Here is a 15,766-nt window from a genome sequence, read left to right on the forward strand (position 1 = left end):
ACCCCTCATTAGGGAGAAGATAAAGAGGCCTCAGTGGGTGAAGACACAGAATCAGAATAGACACTGACAATCAAAAACAAGTTGATCGTTCAGACAGCAAAGGAATGGGAGTAAGTGGCAACATGTGATTCTTTGGAATAGGAAGTACAACGGACAGTGGGCTTAAGGGGTGGGCAGAGAACCCTGGGGTCCATGAGTATGGGACGGCTGTCCCATACGGGACACCATTGATATTGAACATGTGAAAGGGTCCAGTTTCAAGCCAGGAATGCCAGGCACTGACTGTGTATGCTCTGATTTAAAATCCCAAGCTCACAGATACAGAAAACCGATGGTTGCCAGGGGTCGGGGGTAGTGGCAGGCAAAGTGAGTGAGGGGATCAAAAGGTACAAACTTCTAGTTATAAGATGAATAAGTTCTGGGGATATAATGTACAATATCGTGACTACAGTTAACAATACTGTATCATATACTTGAAGGTTGCTGAAAGAGTAGATCTTAACAACCCTCATCACAAAAAAACATAATTCTTAATAATATATGGTGATGGATATGGTAATCATTCCACAATGTATACAAATATGGATTCATTATGATGTACATTTAGAACTAATATATGTTATATGTCAGTTATGCATCAATTTATAAAAAGAAAAAAGATGCTGGTGGGCACTGGCTGACCAGTCTTGGCTCTTTGCCAGAGCAGCCACTGTCTTGTATGTGTCTGGCTCATCTATACCTCACAGCTGCCCTCTTGGATGGCGACTGAAGGGGTTCAGAATGAGCCTCTTCATAGCGGGCCACTTTGGCATGTGGAGTATTCTGAGCTGAGGGCAGTCAAGACCCAAAAGACTCCAGAAGAGCTTTTTACCTCCTCCTTAACTCCTAAATATTTAGATAGAGGACCTGGTCCAGGAGGAGAGCAATCACCAGCAAGAGCAACAGAGTGAAGGGCAGGTGTGGTGAGTGGGGGGAGCTCAGCAGGGCCTGTGTGTTCCAATTCTTCTCTGTGTCTCATTGTCTCTGCCTGGTGTGACGAACATGTTTATCAAACATTCGCTCTTCCCACCCTTCTACCCCCGTCTCCTTAGCTCACAATGGTATATAAGCCTCAACTGCCTGACTGCCAGGGAGCCTCTCATGTGGGGCTCCTGTATGTACTACTTAAATTTGTTTTTATCCTGTTAATCTGTCTTATGGCAATTTAATTATTAGGCCAAAGAACATAGAAGGGAAGAATGGAAAAGTTTCCCTCTCCTACTATGATGGGAACAGATAGGATAAAATAGGCAGAGAGGGAAAGGTTAGGGCCTGGAGTCCCTGGGTGGGAAAAAACACATATTTGGGAACGATGTTGGGAGCGTCTGACCACAGCAAACCCCCTCACACGTAAGGTTCCTCTTACGAATGTAACCGACCCCACCTACTCCCCATCAGGTTCCCTCAGGAATGTGACAATCAAAATACCTGACTAAAATAAGTAAACCATAAAACTTATGTCATATGAGGGGCAGTATGACCATAGTCTGACCCCTCACACAATGTTGAACTAATCAGGAATGACATCCCAGCGCTTACAGTTATCAAGCCAATAAGAATACAACCTGAGAAGGAAAAACAGGGAAGGGAAGGGGAGGGGGGTGACCAGAACCTTAGAAAACAAAGACCCTTACCTCTACTTGGGCATTTTTTTTTTTTTCAACGTTTATTCATTTTTGGGACAGAGAGAGACAGAGCATGAACGGGCGAGGGGCAGAGAGAGAGGGAGACACAGAATCGGAAACAGGCTCCAGGCTCTGAGCCATCAGCCCAGAGCCTGACGCGGGGCTCGAACTCACGGACCGCGAGATCGTGACCTGGCTGAAGTCAGACACTTAACCGACTGCGCCACCCAGGCGCCCCTCTACTTGGGCATTTCAAATGCACCCTCTCTATAAAGAGAGCTTTCATACTATTCTTCCTTTCTGATCTTATACCCTAATAAACATTTGCCTGCTGCTCATTAAAAAAAATTTTTTTTATGTTTTATTTATTTTTAAGACAGAGAGAGACAGAGCATGAGTTGGGGAGGGGCAGAGAGAGAGGGAGACACAGAATCCGAAGCAGGCTCCAGGCTCTGAGCTGTGAGCACAGAGCCTGACGCGGGGCTCGAACTCACAAACTGGGAGATCATGACATGGGCCAAAGTCGGACGCCCAACCGACTGGCCACCCAGGCGCCCCCGCCTGCTGCTGATTTTGTTGTGTCCACCTCTTCATTCTTTGAAGCGGCGAGGCAACAAACCCCATGTATTGAGGTAAAAATTCCTGCAACACTACTGTACTATAATTTGCTATGTTCTGTGAACTGAAGCTCAAACTTAAATCAAATGACTAACATCTCACCAGGGAGTGGTGGGTGTGAGGTTCAAGCCTCCAACCGACATTTGCAAAGCTGCACTCTAACACTAAGGTGTATCTACAAAGATCCACTCTACTACTGAACACGGGGGTTTCCTCTGGGTAGTCCAGAGAGTTCACCGGGATAGGAAGGGAGGTGATCCCAAAGGTCCTGGGATAGAGATCTATCCACTCATACACAATCCATATTCATTCAACCTTTCTTGTGTTCTTTCTTTAATACTTGAGTACAGCAATTATTGCCCAGGAATTGTGAACCTTGAAACATTTGATGGATAGTATATCTGTATCTCATATGGCAACAGAGCACGTGAAAGAAATTGCTTCTGATGTTTTGCAAAATTGCTTCTCCAGGGCTGTGGGTTCTACCCTAGGGTCAGTCTCACTATTTACCCTGAGGAACCTATAATAGACAACTTGCCCGTGTTGGAGGAATAGCATTAAAAAACAAAATCTTCTCTCAATCCAGAAAAACCTTGCCACAAAGACAGGAGGAACAGGAAACAGTTGTATTACTGAGACAGGGAGACTAAAGGGACCCCATGAAAAACTGCTCTTTTCACTCCTTTTTCTGCAGTTACTTTTGCTAGGACCTATACCCCTACCTTACACACACCTTAAAGAACAGATAATGTACGTCCTCTTTGTAAAGGTCAAGGATTTAATGATCTTTTGGTGGCCCTCAGCACAGTAGGTAACATCGAAGGAGTTACCAGGTTTCCAAGACGACTGACTCACCAAGGCCCCCGGCTCCGGCATACATAACTTATGGAGGACACTTAACTACTTGTCTTTGTTCCTGGATGCCTGAGAAGACTTGTACACAGATCCACAATCCTCAGTAAAAAGTCCAGACCCCAGGCAAAGCCAAGACTCTCTCTTCTTTCCTTTCTGAGTCTCCCAGACACTCTGTCTATATCTGTTCTCTTTTTATGCCTTCAATAAACTCTGCTCTCACTTCCTCCTGCCTTACATTTAATTTCTAACCTGTGCAAAGCCAAGGGCCCTCTTGGCTGGCCTTATGGGACCCCCTCTTGATCCTTGGACCCAGCCTGAGGGTATCATTAGTTGGGAAATAAGCCCGCTGACCCAACCAAAGGAGGGATGCTGAGACTCAGAGCAGAGTGAAGCGAGGCTTTAATCAACATTCTTGCAAGAGCAGTGTCTGAGGGACAGGCACACTCAGGACAGTTACAGCAGGCAATTTATCTCCTAGTGTGAAGCCCCTCCCCTGGTTCTTCATTGGCTAAGTACTACAGAAGTTACAGCCTTACCTGGCCGTCGCCTATGCCCATGTAAGGCCAAAAGTAGTCTGATTGGAACAAATGTCCAGTTCCTAAGGTGACACAGAAACTTTCAGTCCCCCCTTTGTTCTTTGGCACATGCTCATTGCAAAGCCCGCGAAATGGGAGAGGGGAAGCAGAACCAGGAAGTGAAGTGTCCAAGGGTTTGGGATTGCATTGTTGGGGGAGGCGGGTTCATACATATTTCCAATAGGTTGTAAACCTACTGTTAACTAGACAGCACAGCTTTTGTTTGGTATTTCTAAAAATGAATCATCTCCCTTACTTCTCACAATTAGTGAATGAGCATTAAGCTTGAATGTGACACATATCACAGGCAGTCTGCTAAGAGATTAGATGGCAATGACAGAAAGAAATCTCACCCCCTCATATAGCCAAGCAGATAGAACCCGTTACAGACAGGTTCTCAAGATAAACAATAACTAGTCCGCAAGTAAGGGGACAGCATCATTTGTTATACATAGTTTATCCTTATACCAAGTGGGGTGGTTACCCGGAACTGGGCTTGCCTCTTGGTGGATGTCAAGCTAAAAGACAGAGCCGAGAATAGGAAAAGAAAGGGTTTTACCTGCAATAAATAAAAGAAGACATGGGGATGGTTCCCAAAGTAGTGTCTCCCCAATAACAAAACTGGGGAAATTTTAAGCTAAGTGTGTGTATGTATTCATGAAGGGGCTTGTGTAATGGGGAATACAACATAGACCCGGGGCAAAACTCACCTTAAGGTGACTGCGTCCACGTCAAAGTCATGAGGACCTGTCGGAATCCACATCATTACTTCTCTGGCTCCAGTTGGTCTGGTATCTGAGTGCTCAAAGGGGTTTATCCTGCAAGGATAACTCCAGGGGATGTGTGGGTCAGTCTTCTCTTCTGAGTACGATTAGGCTATCTCCCGGACTGCTACTGGCTCTTTGCTCTTACATTCTTTCACAAGATGGCTGTGGGCCTAAAATGATTTTTCTTATGTCAAGAAAGCTATGTGTTGTTGTCTTTCTTTTTCTGGGGATTCTGCCTACAGGTCTGTATTAGTTTATCGGCTTTATCTAGTGGAGAAACAAATTCTCATACCTTTTGCGATTGGCACTTTGCACCTTCTGCAGAGCACCCTGTCTCCCACAGAAACTAGGAGAAGGAGGGAGTACATTCCTTGTGTTTACATTTCAAAGAGATGCCTCCCAGGTCCCTGAGAACGGCATTCATGGGTCATCAAGCTGACAAAGGCCTATCTAGTTTTCAAAGGATTTATATACATTTCAAAGAGAGAAGAAACTACCAACAATTACAAGTTTTCTAAAGTAAGGTTCTGAGAAAAAGGAGGGAGAGGAATCTCTTCCCTTATTTTCAACAGGGAGAATTAAACCTCTTATTTTTAAGTTTTACTTTTCCTTATTACACACGCCACCCCTAAGCCTTCTGATTCTGAGGCCGTGACCTGCATTTCTAAAGCTGCGGGAGATTCTGCTTATCCTTTCCGAAGGGTGTTTCTGAGAGTTGCAGCTGGCCAAAAGCATCAGCTCAGGAGACTGGCTCACATGCATATTCCCAGGGCGGAGCTGAGAGCCACAGAATCAGAATCTTGGGGGTGGAGCCGGCAGCTGCCTGTAAGCCAGCCTTCTGGAAAATTCTGCTGGTCTCTAAACATGGGGCATTGCTGCCTTAGGCAACAGCACTGATATTTCACAAGGGGATACCTACATCTGGGGAGACCTGACGATTTCCACAGGCCACACAGACTTGAGTAGTTTGAAGGAAACATTTTCTAAACCCTGAAATTTTCATTTTTATTCTTCCAAAAACTGATCTTTCCAAATGTAATGCTTATGTCTCCTCTGCCACTTCTTCCTCTTCCTCCTGGCTGTTCAGGGTCATCTTTCTCTCTCTTACAACAAAGAAAAGGCATAAAAAGGGGCCTGTGCGTTTATGATTGTCCGATACTATGATAGGAGAAGATAGGGTTCAGTAGGCAGACAGGGAAAGCTTAGGGCCTGAGGTCCCAGGGTGGGGAAAAATATCTATGTTCGAACAATGCTGGGACTGTCTGACCACAGCAAACCCAAGGTTCCTCTTAAGAATGTAACAGACCCCATCTACTCCCCCTCAGGTTTCCCTCAGGAATTTGACAAAAGACCAAAGTATGACCATAGACCACCCCTCATACGATGGAAATGAACCAATCAGGAATGGACAACCCAGTGCCTAGAGCTATGAAGCCAATAAGGGTAGAACCTGAGGAGGAACAGGGGGTAGGGCAGGGGGAGGGCTGACCAGAACCTTACAAAACAAGGACCCTTGCCTACAGTCCTCGGGCAATCACTTTGCAGTGTCCCCTCTCTGTGAAGAGAGCTTTCCTCCTATTCTTCCTTTCTAATCTTATATTCTAATCAACCTTTGCCTGCCGCTTATTTTGTGTCCACCTCTTTCATTCATTGAAACGGGAAGACAACGAATCCCGGGCATTGCGGTGAAAAATCCTGCAACAGTACCCCTATCTGAAACCAATATGCTTTTGATAAAAAATAGATACATTTAGAACAAGAAGAAGGGGAAGGAAGAGGAGAAAGGCATAGCTCTTAACTTCCATGGATCTTAAAATGCTGCTTTCTTCCTGGTTGGGGAGAAGGGGTGGCAGGGGAGAAGACTCAAGAAGAACTATCCGCTGAGGGAGAGTCCCGGAGCTGCTGTGAAGAGAAGGTGGCCAAGGCACCCTGAGTCATCTTTCGTTGTGACAAACACACAGCCAGGCTCCATCTACCTTAGAATTCAGGACTGAGATGAATGTTTCAAAGAAAGGTACTATGCCATATTTGTTGATTCGGGGGGGGGGGGGGGGAAGAAAATTAAAACATTTTCTGAGCCCCAAGCCCCCATGCTTTGATTTGGCTGACCGGTCTGGCCTGAGCACTGGCCTTGGCTAACCTATGGAAAATGGAGAACATGGTCCAAAAGCTGAACGAGTTAAATGTGCAGCTCCAAGGTTTTGAAGAAAATACATAAATACATTAAAAGCACACCATATACACCATGGGAGGAACTGTATCTTTGCAACTTATAAAATCCTCATATAATTTTTTTACATCGCCTTAAAGGTATGCCAGAAGTCATTTGGCTGATTTTGTTTTGTATTTTAATGTTTAGGGATCATGTGGGGAAAATATTCAAAAAGCACAGCCTTAAAAGCCTGGGATGCTTATGACCTTAGACAGACACCCTATTCAGAGCTACCCAGCCCAGAACAAGCAGAGACCAAAAGAAGGAAGCATTGTCCCCCTCCCCCCACCTCACCCACTCACACCCCTACCCCACCAGCCGTGGCAGCTCTTATATTTGTGGTAAGTGTAACAAGATTGTGAAGGGTCCTAATAAAAAACTTACTGTTAGGAAGCCCATGGGATGCTGAGCCCATATGATGCTTCCACAAAAGTGGAAGGGTATAGAAATTAGAAAAAGAGATGTCGAAGGAAATTCTCTCATAGATAGAAAATATTACCAATTCCTTGTAATATGGAAGGTGCTTATGAACTTACCTATTTAATATATTATTTATTAATTAATTTTTTAAAGTTTATTTATTTTGGAGGGAGAGAGAGAGAGAGAGAATGAGAAAGTGTGTACAAGCAGGGTGGGGGCAGAGAGAGAGAGAGAATCCCAAGCAGGCTCCATACTGTCAGCGTAGAGCTGAACTGGGAGCTCGATCTCACAAACCATGAGATCGTGACCTGAGCTGAAATCAAGAGTCAGACACTTAACCGACTGAGCCACCCAGACACCCCTAATTAATTTATTATAATTAATTGTTATGTTAATTACATCTGTGAGGATTTTGTTTTGGCTGAAAGTAACATACTTAGTCTCCCTTAAGCAAACTGTATTGGGATTAATTAGGATCCTGGGGTATCTCACAGGATCCAAGGGAAGAGACTTCACCAGACTCAGGGAATGGGCATAAACAAGATACTGGTGAGGAACTCAGTTAATTCTCTTATCACCCCCACCCCACCCCCACCCCCCACTTCTCTGTGAGCATTAAATGCTTTCTACTCTATCATAGTAGATGGGTTCTGATGAAGGAGCGTGGGACAGGTTGAGGACAAAGTGCAAGCTAGCCTTCCCGCCATCCCAGGTGGGATGTGTGTGATATTCCTCGGCCACTCCTGGCTGCCCAAGAACAAAGGAAAGGAAAGAAAACAAAACAAATGGCTAAGTGATAGAGATCACACAGGACATGGGTCTCCACAAGTTTTCAAATATTTTAGTAAATTGCAGGAAAAAGGCAATCTTATCAGTAGCGATCTCCAGAAACCTATAGACTTGGTTTCCTGGATCCCCAACATCACCCCTCCATAATGATATGGGAAACAAAGGCAGAAGGAAATGAATGACAGATAAAAATTAAATTTCCTTATAACCTGCAGCCCACTGGCAGATACTAGAGGCTGGCAGAGTTAAGTATTTCTCCTGGAACTCCCTACAGTCTTAAAGCTAACTAATGTTTTGCTAGAGGGAAAAACAACCTCAGCTTGACAATAGCCAGGCCTCCAGTATCCTGTGAATCTTCTTCAGCATATGAAAATCTCATTGAAAACTTCCCCTTGACTTTACCTCCCCCAACTCCCAGATATATTACCTGTCTCTCCACGGGATCCATGACAGTACTTTCTGCCCTCGGGTCCTGTCCCCGCACTTTAATAAAACCACCTTTTTCACCAAAGACGTCTTTGAGAATTGTTTCTTGGTCGTTGGCTCCGGGGGCCCCCCCCCATCACTCCAAACCCTCATCAGGTTCTATTTCCTAGATAGAGAAAACAACAAAACAGATTCAGTAACTTCTGAAGTTCACTTGTTGCAGGTCCATTTGTCTAAAGAGAAATCTCATTGGTCCCCCAAGGTCATCTCCTGAGCCAATGACTCATGGGCAAGGGAACTAGATGACATTTTTAATGATATCATTGAAGTGTTTACGGTTTTCAGTGATTGGCCTTTACAGGCATTACTTCACATGACCTCATATTAATGTTCTCCAGCCAAAGACCACAAAAAACATACGTGCCGTAAAATGAACTTGGCTTATTGGCTCACCGAAATGCAAGAGACCACATGGCATGGAGAACTGTGGAATGTGTGAGTAAGAGGATGTTGGAAAGAACTTACAGGCATTTAAAAATGTACATGAGATTTTGCTTTCATTCCAGTTCGGTGAGAACGACACAAGACAATTGCCATTGAAAAGATATATTTTTTTGTACAGTTCCCCAGAGTAGGGGATATGCCACAGGAAAGAACACTGAGGCTGGTGGCAGGCAGAGAGCGAGGGGAAAGGGGAACGCCTTTATTGTGGCCTCCCAGGAAGGAATGGGCTTACTAGGTTTAGGAGAGGTGGAACGATTTCACTGGGTTGTGGGGCTGCCCTTAGTTGTCACTGCCTGGTGCCTGGGAGATTAGGACAAGGGGTTAGTGTCTCAGGAGTGTAAATAGGCTCTGGAGTGGTTAGTTTGCATGTGAAAGCGTGGATCAAGGCAGCAGTGCCCCAGAAGGCAAAACATCAGATACAGAAACTAGAATAGTTAATACAGTAGGGTCTGACCTGGTGTTAGGGGACTTGGGATGGTGCAAGAAAAGTGGGCTTCGCTCAGCACTAGATGCTGTCAGGAAGCAAGAACATTTTGTGATTGGACATCACGATCATTTTTATCCAGATGGTGGGACAAGTGAAGCAGAACAAAAGCTGTACCTGGCAAAGCAGCTGTGGAATTATGGTCATTTCAGTAATCACCAGTAAAGGGGACATTCGGTCGTTTTTGTGGCTTGAACAATATTCTTCTTACGGTTTTGATTTTTTTTCTTATGTCTGTTGTTGATTTTTGATATTCAGACATGATTATGGAGTGCTTTTGTTGTTTCTTGCCTCAGCATGGTCACAGTGACCTTGTCTGCTGTCGGTATCCTGTGAAATTGCTTATGGGCAACAAGAGAGTTGAGTGCCAGGCCCGGTTCTGAAGGCTAGAGGCTGTGTCTCTCTCTCTCTCACAATAATCCTATAAGTACAGTTGACCATTGAACAAAGCAGGGGTTGGGGCACTGACCTCCATGTGTAGTCAAAAACCCATGTATAACTTTTGACACCCCCAAAACTTAACTGCCGCTAGACTGTTAACGAGAAGCCTCACCTGTAACATAAACAGTTGATTAACACATATTTTGTACATTTTATGTATTATATGCAGTACTCTTACAACAAAATAAGTTAGAAAAAAGAGAATGCTATTAAGTAAATCATAAAGAAGAGAAAAATATATTTACAACATTGTACTGTGCTTACTGAAGAAAAAAATCTGCGTGTAAATGGAGCTGTGCAATTCAAACTCATGTTGTTCAAGGGTCAAGTTTACTACTATTATCCCCAGTTCCCAGATGGGGAAACAAACTTAGGAAAGGTTAAGCTGATTTACCAACGTCACAAAGTCAAGAAGCCATAGAACCTTTGTTTCCCGCTATTTCACGATTCTACTTTCTCTCTATGCTAAATACTATGCAAACATAGTATTTTGGGCCGCCTGGGTGGCTCAGTTGGTTGAGCATCTGACGTCAGCTCAGGTCATGATCTCACGGCTCTTGAGTTCAAGCCCCACGTCGGGCTCTGTGCTGACAGCTCAGAGCCTGGAGTCTGCTTCGGATTCTGTGTCCCTCTCTGTGCCCCTCCCTCACTCATGCTCTGTCTCTCTTACTCTCAAGAATAAAACAAACATTTAATGGGGTGCCTGGGTGGCGCAGTCGGTTAAGCGTCCGACTTCAGCCAGGTCACGATCTCGCGGTCCGTGAGTTCGAGCCCCGCGGCAGGCTCTGGGCTGATGGCTCAGAGCCTGGAGCCTGTTTCCGATTCTGTGTCTCCCTCTCTCTCTGCCCCTACCCCGTTCATGCTCTGTCTCTCTCGTCCCAAAAATAAATAAACGTTGAAAAAAAATTTTTTTTAAAAAATAAAAAAGAATAAATAAAACATTTTAAAAAATTTAAATAAAAAAACATAGTGGTTCTCTCTGAAACCATGTGCTGAAGACAGTGGGGAGAAGCAATGCCGAGAGAAGAGGGTCTGGATAGACAACAAAAACGATGTCCACTCCTCTGCAAAAGTGTTTAGGTGAATTAACAAGTAATTCCATTGGTGCATTGTAGTATGACTCTGATAATATTAGTAGCTTTCGTTTATTGGTGTCTTAAATCTAAGTAAAGAATCAGATTCAGGGTTTAAAGTAGGAACATTTGAACCCAGAAAATCCCACCTTGGTAACTGGACATGGGCTTGCTAAGTAGGAACTATTTGCCATGATGGATCTAAGATTTAAATTCCAAGAAGTGGTATGAATGGAACTTGGAAGGGACAATTCTGCTGATTTTACTTAAGCAGCTTACATACAGCACACGACACAATTTTCTACTAAGGTGATTAAATTAATTCATGGAAGAAATTATTTTGGGAGATAACTAAACTGTAATCTGACCAGGCCAGAAATGCTTCTACTTGTATTTTCCATGAACGAGGAAGTAGCAAATGGCCTGAATTCCTTGGGCCATGTTCCTCAGCAGGACAAAAAAAAAAAAAAAAAAAAAGACTTCTTAAAGCTTTTTTGAGAGCTACAAAGAAAAATTTAGATGGAAACCATTATATATAAAGGGGGTTATGTTGTGTGCATACCATGAAGACATGGAAAAATTACTGTTTCATCTCAAAATGGAATGTTTCCTATACAATGGTTATGAAAATCTTCAACCTTGTGATTATCACATGTATCTGGATTCTTCTATTGAGCTTATGAGTTTTAGCATGTTATAAATCCAAAGCAACAGGTTAAGGCAAAATGTGCCAGTTATTTATTCAGTGTGCATAAACCTGACTACAAAAAAACGGGAGAGTTACAATAGTACATAAATACTCTGTAACTGTATTTATTTTAGGGCGTGTATATCATGCAGATCTAATATTAAATTGGTGGGGGAGAAATTACTGCATGTTTGAAAAAGATGCCATGGAAAGCTTAGAAGAATTCAAAGCACTCACTGTAAAAATGCCAAAGTTATTCACCTATGAGCTGTATTTTCCCAAGAGATGTAAAAGATGTATAAAATTAAAACAAGGACCTATTAAGCAGCAAATTAAGCCTCATGTACTAGAGTTACTTCTGTCAGCACTTGAAAACTGTATAGTAAATACAAAGAAAAAAATTGAGAGGGCTCATACAGACAAATGTTTATAAAAAACCCTAGTCCTTCTAAGGAAGTGCCTGGGTTTTCTGACAGATGAAAGTTTAACAATAGAAAATTTAGACACACGTACATATACATAAAACCTCAGGCCACAAGAAGAGTTAGTCCAAGTACTAGTAACACAACGAATGTATCAACAATTATAACAACTTCTCTGTCCTCTGAGAATCAAGAGCTTTACAAATAACAGCAATAATTTAAAGTGTCTAAAATGATCATAAAGAATTATTAATATTTTTATGTTAAATATTTCCTAACAAAGACAATTGTAACTGTCAACATATCGTTAGCATAACCCAATGAAGAGTGGAAAGTTATGAGTGTTTCATTGAATGCAGCCATAATGCCCACTATTATTCCAGTGAGTTAGTAAGGAGCAAGAAAATACTCACATTGGGTTCACAATTGTTTTTATTGAGGTGTAACTGGCATACAGCAAAGTGCATATATTTAATGGTCCCATTTGATAAATTTTGGCATATATATACATAAATATATGTATATGTATATATATGAAACCATCACTACAGTCAAGAGAATGAACACATCCATTGCCCCAGAAAGTTTCCTCATACCCTTTGGTGATTCCTTCTTCCCACTCCACTCCTCCCCAGCCTTGGCAAGCACTCATTATCGGCTTTTTGCCACTAGGGATTACTTTGCATTTTCTATAGTTTTCTACAAATGTAATCCTCCAGTGTGTTTGCTCTCGCATTCTTTTTCTCTCAGGAAGTGGGGTTGGTGGGGTGCTAGCCTCTTTCACTCAGCATAATTATTTTGACATTTATACTTGTAGTTGCTTTTCATTCTTAAGTTGTATTTCATTTATAGATATACTACAATTTGTTTATCCCCTTACATGTTTGTTGGGGAGGAAAAGTTTTTCTCTATGCTTCAAGACTCTTTTGACTGGCCTAAGAATTAAATTCATATGAGACAGATTAATAGGAGAAAATCTAATCTAATTTCATATGTACAGGGCTCCATAAGAATACGAGAATCACAGGTAGTCAGGCAAGTGAGGCTTTTATGCCATGCAGAGCTAAGGAGAAGGGGGTTGGGGCCTGGGATGTCAAAGAGAAGGGAAACAATTTACCAAAAAATGAAAAAGAGTAAATGTTTGGTAAACAAATGTTTGCTGAGCCATACAGAAACAATGGGACATGAGAATCTTAACAGACTTTGCCAAGTTCCTCCCTGTCTACCACTCCTAGTTCATAATTATCTATGGTGACAGCTCCTTTCCTGGAGTCGGTCCTCTATCTAAATTCCTTCAAACAGTTTCTTTTTTTTTTAATGTTCATTTATTTTATTTTGAGAAAGAGACAGAAAGCACGAGTGAGAGAGGGCCAGAGAGAAAGGGAGAGAATTGCAAGCAAGCTCCCTCTATCAGTGTGGAGCCTGAGGCAGGACTCAATCCCATGAACTGGGAGATCGTGACAGGAGCCAAAACCAAGAGTCGGACACTCAACCAACTGAGCCACCCAGGTGCCCCCTCTATCTCAATTCTTTTAAGCAGTGAGGGGGGAAGATCAAAAGTTCTTCCTGAGCCTTCTGTTTCTTCAAAATTATCAGCCATTGCCAAAGACACATATTTTGGGGTGACAAATCTTGCTCCCCTACATGTTAACAGATTTTGAGTTGTTTCCAGTTTGGGCTATCACAAATAAAGACACTATGAACATTCATGTACAAATCTAAGTATGAACATATGCTTTCATTATCATGAGTAAATAGGAGTAAAATGACTGATCATTCAATAAGTATATATTTAACATTTTAAGAATCTGCCAAACTATTTCCCAAACAGTTTGTACCATTTCACATTCTCACCAGTTGGGTTCCAGCCCCCCCCCCCCCAACAGTCTCCAAACTTTCTCTAGGCAGTAGTCTGGAGCAATTGCAGGGCTCACCTAGTTGCTTCCCATCCGTCAAGACTCACAGTACCTCGTTGCCTTGTGGCCAATGTCTGGAGTTCCAGTGTCTCATATATTTTGTCTAGTTCTTTAAGGGTTTCAGGCAGGAAGGCAAATCCATCCTCTGTTGCTTTATCCTGACCATAAGCAGAAGCCCTACAAACCCTTGAACTTTAACAAAATTGCCTTTCTTTAATGATGAAAGGGCAAGAGTTTGCCACTCATAATTAGTATAGGTCACCACATTCTTCTAAGTTTTGTTCTTTTCCTATAAAACCCCAAAGCACTTAGCCTGTGATAATTATGGATATTTCTGTACTCCTCAAACCATCAACATAAAAATAGGTATCCAAAAAAAAAAAAAAAATCCTGTTTGCCCTTTCCTAGGGGTACTTTTCCTAACAACAGCTACTCTAAAATTATTATTTAAATAAAATGAAAACACCCTACCTAGACCCTGCAATACAGGCAGCTAGTCTCTCAAAGTCATCTATAAGACTTATTGAGGGTACCCCAGCAGTCTCTGAATTGAATCATTATATTACTTCAGTTAAGGCTATCCTAATGTGAAACAAAATATGATGCCGTTAGAGTTCCCTCATGTTATAATGTTCACTATCTAGGATTGTATTATAATGTGCACCTGACAATACTAGCAAGCAAGGACTTGAGATTTTAACCTACATTAGCGGTCTAACCATGGTCATAAAATAAACCTTGTTATCTGAAAAGAAGGCAGATGGAAAAATTAGCAAAGAAAAGAGAAAGGAGTTACCATGTGCCAGAAAACCCATCCACTGCCAGAGACCAACCTGAGATCATTTAGCAGAAAACTCTTAACATAAGGGGTAATAAGGCTAGGGTTTTTACATTCTGAGTGGGCGGGGGAATTCTCCTTTATGCAGATGGCTTGCTCTCTTGGAGAATGAGAGCCGAAAGAGTCTGCTCTTCCTTTTCAGGTATTTCCCTAAGAGCCCTTTCCTTTGTTTAATACCCTTATTTTGACCTTCCACTTCCCCTCTGACCACTGTGTTCCTCGTACCTACTAGTCTTCGCCAAGGGAAACGGTTTCATCCTCTTGTGAGCAGAATCTCTAAGCCTTTTTGAGCCCCATAATCTCCAGGTAGCAAACCCAGCTTTCCTTGTTATTTCTATAGACCAGAGGGATCCCAAGTCTTTTGTAGCAGGCACTGTGCTATTGGTGTGTTTCACGCCTATGTTCTCAAAGGAGACAAAATAAATGGGAGGAAAATAAATGTTCGCCAAATGTGTCTCTTTATCAACCAGTGTTGGCTAAGAGTCACAGAGACAGGCCCACGAGACAAGTTAACTACAGAGACACTAGGAGACTATACGAGGCTGGGGTTGTTGCCATTATGGCTCGAGCCTGGAAGGTCAAATATACTACCAACTCTTTATCTAATAGGACAAAGACAGTCTCATAGTCCTAAAAAGCTCGAAGTGAGTAATTAGAGAAAGAGGGAAGCAGAGAAAGAGGGAGGGAGGAAGAAAATAGGGAGAGACAAGGAGGGAGGGAAAAGAAGAGGGGAGGGAGCTCAAGGGAATCTTCTTCTGGCCAAAATAAGTGACAAAATCTAGTACTCTGCTTTGAAGAAGAGGGCTTAGGAATTCTCTTAGAGCCTACCAACTCTTAGTCTTCTTCATTTATTAACTGATAGTTGTTTCTATAGTATATTTTTTAAAGTTTATTTATTTTTGAGAGAGAGAGAGAGAAAGAGAGAGAGAGAGAGAGAGAGAGAGAGAGAGAGAGATGGCACAAGCAGAGAAGGGGCAGAGAGACAGGGATAGAGAGAATCCCAAGCAGGCTCTATGCTGTCTGCACAGAGCCTGACGTGGGCTTGATCCCACGAACTATGAGATCATGACTCGA

The sequence above is a fragment of the Herpailurus yagouaroundi genome, unplaced genomic scaffold (genome assembly GCF_014898765.1).
Source record: "Herpailurus yagouaroundi ecotype Mexico unplaced genomic scaffold, PumYag 164, whole genome shotgun sequence".
Taxonomy (NCBI): domain Eukaryota; kingdom Metazoa; phylum Chordata; class Mammalia; order Carnivora; family Felidae; genus Herpailurus; species Herpailurus yagouaroundi.